The 9767-nt window shown below is 43.1% G+C and overlaps 1 protein-coding gene across 2 annotated transcripts in view; it reads right to left on the reverse strand.

Moving 5' to 3' along the window:
* The window catches only part of LOC121299559 (chemokine-like protein TAFA-2), a 29540-nt gene extending 20035 nt beyond the window's left edge, over positions 1-9505 (reverse strand). Inside the window, exon 1 of one of the 2 annotated variants that reach the window (XM_041227347.1) lies at positions 9248-9505. The gene's annotated coding sequence lies outside the window, so the exon portion shown is untranslated. Of the gene's footprint in view, positions 1-8989 lie in introns of both variants that reach the window. The other variant, XM_041227346.1, reaches the window with a different exon arrangement.
* Positions 9506-9767: the final 262 nt, after the last annotated feature.

The following is a 9767-nucleotide window of genomic DNA, read 5'->3' on the forward strand; positions in this document are numbered from 1 at the left end:
AGAACAGGGCTGTATCTTAATTCAAAGTCTGCCACCTGCTTCATAGTCGCTATGTGCTTCATTCCTTCCTTCTACATCCAGAGAAGTGGGTGATGATATAAATACTGTTCCTCCCTCGCGATGCAATGCCATACCGAATGCCAGTACCCTTTATGCAATCGATCTGGTGCACCTTTGTAGAAACAATGTCAAGAGAGAGGCATTGACAAACCACTGAGGTGCTGGGACTGACCAGTGAAAGCAAGGCTCTGATTGAGGTGCTGGGACTGACCAGTAAAAGCAAGGCACTGACTGAGGTGCTGGGACAGGCACTGATTGAGGTGCTGGGACTGACCAGTGAAAGCAAGGCACTGATTGAGGTGCTGGGACTGACCAGTGAAAGCAAGGCACTGATTGAGGTGCTGGGACTGACCAGTAAAAGCAAGGCACTGATTGAGGTGCTGGGACTGACCAGTGAAAGCAAGGCACTGATTGAGGTGCTGGGACTGACCAGTAAAAGCAAGGCACTGACTGAGGTGCTGGGATTGACCAGTGAAAGCAAGGCACTGACTGAGGTGCTGGGACTGACCAGTGAAAGCAAGGCTCTGATTGAGGTGCTGGGACTGACCAGTGAAAGCAAGGCTCTGATTGAGGTGCTGGGACTGACCAGTAAAAGCAAGGCACTGACTGAGGTGCTGGGATTGACCAGTGAAAGCAAGGCACTGATTGAGGTGCTGGGACTGACCAGTAAAAGCAAGGCACTGACTGAGGTGCTGGGATTGACCAGTAAAAGCAAGGCACTGATTGAGGTGCTGGGATTGACCAGTAAAAGCAAGGCACTGACTGAGGTGCTGGGATTGACCAGTGAAAGCAAGGCACTGATTGAGGAGCTGGAACTGCAATAAGACTTGAATCATTGCTCTGATGTGACGTCTATCTTAATTCACTCAGGGAGAAGGAGAGGGGAGAGAGGAGCGTGATTCTGTAGCCAGTGCAACAGCGGGGGAGTATATTTCATTGCCCAAACACAACATCAATATACTGCATTTAGCCTGCCCTCGCAGTCCTTCCAAATTCCAGTAGGAAATTAAACGAAGGTATGAAATACACTTTTACAGTTCAGCCCTGCAATACTTATGATATATTTTTTTTATTGTGTTAAATAAATCTCTTTTGGACAGGTTGCGAAAAAAAAAAATTTGATTTACCACGATAAGATTGACAAAAAGATTACGTGTGTAAATTATTTAAAGCGAACCAACGGGGACTTTATGTATTACTGACAAGGTCTCTCGCATGGTTTGGTAAGTTTGCAGTCAGAGAGCACAATAAGACATTAGCTCTTATCTGACTACACTCCCTCTCTGTCTGTGCATTAGTGAGTCTCCGATGAACAGCTCCTCGGAAACAATGCAGTGTACCCTGAACTAAACAACTCGCTCAGGGTCTCTCGCTGCAGGGCAGGTAGAGGAAATGAATACTTCCATCAACTGGCTTGAACCCAGATGGGAAACGCCCCTTCATAAAAGTTTACCACGCTGCATTTGCACGCAGTAACTTTGCAGTTTCTCCATGGCTACACTAAGCTAGTCTTATAGTTTACCCTGGTTTGCCATGTTTTTAAATATGTGTGACCACGCCTCTCTGCTCTTTGCAATGCTTACCTGTGCTTCACCATGCTTTCAACATGCTTTACTACACTTTGCTGTGCTTTTACTATTTTCAAGGGTCTCTGCTTTATTCACATAACAAGATGCAAGAAGCCCATGTTGATGACCTGTGCTGCCCTTCCATTTGATAAATACGCCTCAGATGTGCAGTTTCGAAAGAAACACACATTACAGCAAACACGTACTTTCATTTCAAAACCTGACACTACTTAAAAAAAACATTTTAAAAAAAGAAAAAAGTGATCACTTTCCATGCCTTATTCTCAGGATATCTGTTACACTTCCTTTGTCATTTGCAGTGTCTTTAGGGTTGTGTGACTGGCTGAAAGCATGTTAGTCAATAGGGGGAAGCTGTCGGTTGGTTAAAAAAAGCCATTGAAGGGGCGGGGACAAGTTCACCCTCCAGGTGAGACGACCAAGCACGTGCAACACGAAGTGAAAGCAGGGCTTGCAAACAAAGATTTATTTAACCAAGTGTACTATTATATAACATGTTTTCAAATAAATAAATTTTAAAAAATTGTGGACTTTTGAGACCTGTATAATGAATGGACAACAGCTAAGAAGCATGGAATCAATGCAATCACTTTAATCTTGCAGAATGTGTTCTCTCTTCATAAAGGTTAGACAGTCCAATAGAACATGTCTCTCTCTCTTCAACTAGTCTACATTCTAGTGGTTAAAATGCAATACCCAGTTTTATCATTTTAAACTCAGTAGTATTTGTCAGGCTGTGTTAATTGAAACCGTATAACATACAGAACATTGAAAAAGTAATACACAATAAAATCTGTGACCCAGTACTGAGGAATAACTAATATAACTAGCTTATGTACAGTTCCTAATCTCAATTACTTTCTTTAAATGAAAGTGTTCTGTGAAGCATGTCTGTATTCCGACTGCATTAAAACAATGGGCATGAAATGATTTTGCATTGCTGTACTGGCGGTACATTAATTGTGGGCGCATTCTAACAACCCTTTGACACAAATACAGATGCTGTTCAGCCATGTGGCCACATGGGGTGCCACGGGCACAGTGAGATGCCAACTTTGCCGCTGGCACCACAGAGAAGCTATTAGCAGGGACTTGACTGAAGTCTTTCTCAAAAGGAGTCGACAAACCCTAGCTGTCGAGCAGCACAGAAACCGGGACCAGAGGACACAGCTGGAAATTAAGTGGAGACAGACTTAGGACAGAGGGTAGGAGGCACTTTCTACACAGATGGAATGGGTGACCTAGCCACGCGGTTGATGCCGAGTCACTGGGATCCTCTAAGACCCGACTTGACAAAGTTTATAGATCAATCCTGTTCTAGAAACCCAACAAGCACTAATGGGCTGTCCTTAGGCTGTACCATACGTCTCTGTGCTTTATAATGCATACCTCTGCTTCCCCATGCTTTCACTATGCTTCAACACTCATGGTTTTACTGTGGGAAACATTGATCAGAGCCTGGTATTAAAGGAACACTACCACCGGAGCACAGCTTTGCTTGCAGAGACACGGAACTGCGTTTTGATCAATTCACAAGCACTTCAAAGCTGCATCTCAGTCTTGGGTGTCTCTGGATTCCAGGGCAGGTTTTGAATCCATTACCAAGATTAAATAATGCACTGCTAACAATGAAGCTGCGGTACATTACTCTCCGTTTGAAGGTCACCTTGAAACTAGACACGGGTTTATTGAGCTCAAACTGCGCTGTCATTTAATCAGAGTCTTAAGCGCAAACAGGCTTAGTGTGAGTGCTTGTCTGCCACAGTCTGGGCTCTGGGGTCTGATAGACATGCACCTGCTCAATTAGTGGCAATTTGCAGCGCTTTCTTTTCTGCAGTGTACTTCTGTGCTTTGGAATGAAGTGACAACCACCTCAGCTCCAGTCACTGGGGTCTGTAATGTTTGAGTGATATCGGTTCAATTTCAAGACAGCTTACTTTTGTAACAGGCGCGTTAGATTACCTTACGCCATTGTGTTTTATACTCCAGTATATGCCTTTCCCGTGGCTTTGCTATGCTTTATTATGCTGTGTTATGCTTTTACTCTGGGATATTTTTTTTAAGGGGCATTAGCTGACTGTAAAATTTAAATAAAAAAAAAAAAAAACCTCCAGTCTGTTGCCCTGCATCAGTTTTCAAGTCGTGTTCTGTCGTGGCGTTTAATCCTTGCCTCCTTTTTATTTTCCTGATGGCATGTTCTGAAAATAAAACAGAACTAAGAAAAAAATCCTCCAACTAACAGCTTGCAGGTCAGTGCTGAAGTAGATTCAATGAATCTGTAGCTAAGGGCTCCTGAGTGGCACATCCAGGATACTCCCTATAGCCTGGAGGTCGCCAGTTCAAGTCCAGGCTATTCCACTGCTGACCGTGGACAAGAGCTCCCAAGGGGTGGCGCACAATCGGCCAAGCGTCACCCGGGTGGGGAGGGCTTATGTCGGCCAGGGTGTCCTCGGCTCACCACGTACCAGTGACCACTGTAGACTGGCTGGGCACCTGCAGGCTTGCCTGTAAACTACCCAGAGCTGTGTTATCCTCCAACGCTGCACCTCTGAGGTGGCTGCAAGCCTGCAGAGTGAAAAAGCGGTCGGTTGATGGCACGCGTTTCGGAAGACAGGGTGTGCTCATCTTCACCACTCCTGAGTCAGCGCGGGGCTGGTGGCGGCGAGTTGAGATAAAATAATACAACTGGCTAGGAGAAAAATGGGGTACTACTAAATTAAAATAAATAAAAAATCATTTGTAGCTAAAATATATATGCGATGTCATCGGGGGTTTCGCTTGGTGTGCATGCCAGAGCTGATGTTTAAAATCCCAGTGCTTAGAGACAGTTTACAATGAAAGGGCAAGTAAGGGCACCCTAAACGACTGCGAGTGACGGGGCTTCACTAATCTGCATCTCTTTTCAGAGCAGTGATTAGGAAACGACCAGCATATCTACTGATAAGAGTCTTCTGCTGCTCTGGTGAACACGCTAAACCCAGGAAAACCCAAACTGATTTCCAATCCCAATCAGAAACGCACGATGACAACAGCTGTGTGGAAATGTGAAATATAAGTGTCTCGTTTTGGATCACCCACATGGTTATTTTTATGTAATGCCGTGAATTTTTTTTTTCTTTTTTTATTGTGACTCAAATTCATTCTATTGCTAAGCATTCTGTGTATCATTTAAAACACTTCCCCTCAAGTGTCTCTAATTACTGTGTATTTACATAGTAGTTACTTTGTAAATACATCTTTCCTTACACATAATTCCAATGTTATTATGCATCGTTACAAGGCAATTAAGTGTTTGCATGATATAATCCTCACCCTTTTCTGATACAATTGTGTACTCAACTATATTGTGCAAATAGACTGGCGTGTAAAGTACATTGCAACTCTGCACAATAACATTGTAATTATGTGTAAGTACAGGTTTCTTTACAAAGTAACTACACAGTAATCAGTCACTTACTGAAACAACTGTGCATTCGTATGTTTGTTCTGAAATGAGGCGATGAAGCACAAGCGACTTGACAAGTTAGAGAAGATTGAGATGTTTTGAAATTTTCCTTCCAGCCAGCAGAAGACGATCCACAGCAAGCTTTCAGCATCGGTACGTGAAAGCGGCAGACTACCTCAGGGCTCCTCACACACCGCTGCACACTCAACACTATTCTCTGACGCTCCTTCGAACTTCCCTTTTGTTATTAAAACTGGAACAAGGCTAACACTTCCCAAGGCCTTCTGAGGACGCTTCATTAGGTTTGGAAGTACTAATTTAATTAATAGAAAAATACTCATCTTAGCAAGCGTTCTGCTACATTTAACCAGTGGCCCGGCCCTGTGCTCATATTGAATTAGTATTTTATTCATGTTTGCAGAACTTTTATAATGCAATCCCTGTACTGGTAATGAGGAATACTAATATGGCATGACTGTTGATAAGGTAAAGTAGGTGAAATCTTATGAGAATTGCTGACGGCTGTGTGGAGGTTTTATTAATTACCAGGCTTTTCAGTTGTAAGTACATTTAGAAACACTTCAAAGAATCCCAATCACCTCGATGACAATGTTTCGTCAGGGCACTGAGAAAGACTTCTAGTCCAAGGGTTTGGCATTTAAATTTAGATCAATCAAAACAGTAAATTAGAACAATTTGCATAACAGAATAGTTCTTAATCAATAGATCTTTATAATCCTCTGGTATACAATTGCTCCCAGTGCAATGCCCCACACAGCTGACAGTTATTTCTCCAAATGCACATGTAGACATATAGATGTCATTTCAAGTGTCTTTAGGGCCACGGAGCACATAGTGCTTGTTCTAACACTGGGGTCACAGCCATTAACGATGTAACCTGACACTGACAGCACAGCACATTGGAGAGATAACACCCCCCTACAGAAAGAGGAGTGGCCAGGTCCTGGGGAACGTGACTAGAGTGGCACTCTAGTGGTGTATTCCTAATTCGAACCAGAACTCCGCTACAAAAACTACAATCACTATACCAATTCACATTTTATTTGCAGACTGAACTTCTGGTAACACATCCAATAGCTGATGCATTTATCTGTTTTTTTTTTTTTTAGTTTTCACAAAGTGGCTTTACATTACGAGCCCTGTAGTAAACCGGATCTGTGTTCCTGCTCGTTCCGCTCCACTGCGCTCCGGGTTCTGAGCGGGGCGGGGACCGTTTAAGTTGGGCCAGTAATATGCCAGCGGGCTTTCTGTTGTATTTAAAGGCTTTCCTGAAGAGGTTCCATGCTGATTTTGCTTCTTGCTTTTCAATAGTGAAGCATTCTCAATGCACTGAATATTGCCAGTCAAATATTTGATTAGGAAATTGGTGGCCCTAATAGGAACTGATAAGATACCAGGAAGCAACAGCAACACTTAATTTCATTTGCATTGCCTAAATTGAAGTATAATCAAAGGATATTCAAGGTATGTGTGCCAGCAATAATGTTATGAGGGTTAACAGGTAAGGAAATAGATTTTAAAACCATTGTTTTACACTTATAAAGAAGAAAGTCTCCAAATGGAAACAGCAGTAAAATGTTAGCCATTCTCTCACATTTTTAATGTATGCCATTGAAGTACCTTACAATAAGGTAACAGAGAGAAGTGGTTTAATGGTCTGTAGCGCAATGCTTCAAAATCTCCATGTCCCCTAATTACTGATAAACACAAGCACTTTCAGCACAGAAGGTGGAGCAGTTCAAATGCCAAAGCTGACAAGAATGAGAGATGAATGCATTGGCTAGCACCCCTTTAAATATTCAGTGAATCAAGGAAGGAAATGTAGACTCGTAAACTACTGAAAATAGAGGCCCCAGAAAGAGCTCCGGGGAGATGAATCGAGCCGGGAACGTTTCATGAATGAGGCTCGCAAAAGCAAAAGCCACGCCCATCAATAAATGATTCCTCAGTTCATTCTTTACTTTCATGGTATCCTGACCTGAACACCCCTTGCATTCAGTCCTGAGCTGTTTCACTGAACCCCATTCTCGTTGTGCTGTTCCAGTGACTGCCCTGCCCTCCCTCTGCAAGCAGGTTCATGCAGGTCTCAGTGTGGAGAATGCTACTGTAAAGCACTGTGCTGTTCCAGTGACTGCCCTGCCCTCCCTCTGCAAGCAGGTTCATGCAGGTCTCAGTGTGGAGAATGCTACTGTAAAGCACTGTGCTGTTCCAGTGACTGCCCTACCCTCCCTCTGCAAGCAGGTTCATGCAGGTCTCAGTGTGGAGAATGCTACTGTAAAGCACTGTGCTGTTCCAGTGACTGCCCTACCCTCCCTCTGCAAGCAGGTTCATGCAGGTCTCAGTGTGGAGAATGCTACTGTAAAGCACTGTGCTGTTCCAGTGACTGCCCTACCCTCCCTCTGCAAGCAGGTTCATGCAGGTCTCAGTGTGGAGAATGGCAGTAAAGCACTGTGCTGTTCCAGTGACTGCCCTCCCTCCCTCTGCAAGCAGGTTCATGCAGGTCTCAGTGTGGAGACTGTTGGCTTCTCAAAGCACTGTGCTGTTCCAGTGACTGCCCTCCCCTCCCTCTGCAAGCAGGTTCATGCAGGTCTCAGTGTGGAGAATGTTACTGTAAAGCAAGGTAAGCATTACATGCTGTTCCGATAAAATTCCAAAATATGCTGTTCCAAAATAATAAAATAATAATGACATGAAAATGAACCACGCGAGTTATTACAAGTTAAATTGCGTAGGAAAATCGCAGCTCGCGTTAACCTCGTGCAAATGACCTGGTAAGCTATTAATAATAGTCACTGCATTCTTTCATAGCCTTCCCTTCTCTGCGTCACCCGAAAGCAGCCGGTGTTGGCTCCCCAGTTGGTTTACTTAAACTAAGATTACTTTAGCTACAGATATACACGCCGTTTATATTTGCATTGAAATAACGTGTTATACGTAGTGCAACAATATAATAGTATTCGATATGTTCCATTAAAACCGCATCTTTAATAGATTCTGTATAAAAACTACCACCACTCCTTCTCTGCGTGCTGCACCAACACCTGTCAGAATGAATTCATTCTGCTTGACCCTGAAGTGACAGGTGTAATTTCTGTTTGAAACGCGTACGCTGCTCTGGTATTAAAAAAGCAAACTGCTTGTCAAGATCGGAACACAGTTACACATTAATCCACCTGGCTGGAAATCCATCCGCCTATCTGTTCCTGAGACCCGTGATATTTATAAACCAAGTCAGGGAAGTTTCCAAACCGCACCGCAGCAATTTCTCACAACCGTGACTAATGGAATTAAATGGTATCTAATATTTCATGCAAATATTGCATAAATACATTTCCATGCAAATAAAAGAACAGCAGCTGCAATGCTTGAGCTGAGACTGTTATTAATCATGCATAATTTAATTATCCTCCACTGCAAACTCGTGCAAGCCCAATCAAGCCCGTTTAAACCATTCTGCTGTTTAAAATAAAACGTTTACAAATAAATATTTTCATTGCTTCCGAATGATGACTGTACGGCAGATGAACACATATACACACACACACACATATATATATATATATATATATATATATATATATATATATATATATATATATATATATATATACACACACACGCACACATTTCCCTTCAAATTAAGTGTCATTTATTGCTTTATTTCAACAGGTCCGACCTGTGCATTTGGTATCGCCTTAATACAGATTAGCATGTTCACTGTACAGTAATTGTGCGCATTTTAATATAATATAATGAACAAAAATAAAATGGGTACCGCAGACAACTGTTGTACACAACTACTGATGAGACACCTGCCCCGTTGCTCAGCCGAGTGAAGAATATGTTTTGCGGGAGAGCCGTGTTTTTAGGCAGTTACCTGCTTTTCTCAAACAAGTCGTCGACACGTATACCTGTTGGTGTGGCCGTGTGAAGGTCTCTTTTAATCCACAGACAGTGTTTTCTTTTTGTTTTCAACCATCAGTGAAAAAGAGTAAATCTGAAGAAGTCGCGTTCCGGTTACCCCGCAGTGTGAAGTCCAGCTCCGCGTGCTTCCTTTACAAAGTGCCTCTGTTATAATTGTTTTTATTTATCAATACTTCATTTTAGAAAATACGGTTTAAAAACAAAAGCTCACCAAAAACTATGCCGTGTTTTCTTAAACTGTTCCCCTTTCTGTCCTGGGTGGTCTTTATCCCCCAAAAACAACCTTAGAGGACTCCACTGCCGCTCTGATGAAGACGGTGTTTTCTGGCGGCGTCTGTTCTGTGGTTAGAAACAGATGCTGGGGTTGGAACCACGAAGATACTCATCAAGCCGGGTTTGTTCACAATTCACACTCAACATCTCGAAGACCTCAGGGGAGAGAGGGGGAGAGAGAAAGAGAGAGAGAGAGAGAGAGAGAGAGAGAGAGAGAGAGAGAGAGAGAGAGAGAGAGAGAGAGAGAGAGAGAGAGAGAGAGATAAATCCTGCAGTGACCTAGCACCACCTAGCGGCCACAGCTCAGTATTCTAATAAAAACCTTTGCCATGCATACTGCATGTGACACGCATCACACATCCAGCGCGTCTCTTGCAGTCTGTAAGCACCAAGAAGCACTGGGCTGTGGACGCGCCCAGCATAGCGATAGTGTTGTATAGTATGCATGTTAATTAGGG

This window comes from Polyodon spathula, chromosome 25, assembly GCF_017654505.1.
Source record: "Polyodon spathula isolate WHYD16114869_AA chromosome 25, ASM1765450v1, whole genome shotgun sequence".
Taxonomy (NCBI): domain Eukaryota; kingdom Metazoa; phylum Chordata; class Actinopteri; order Acipenseriformes; family Polyodontidae; genus Polyodon; species Polyodon spathula.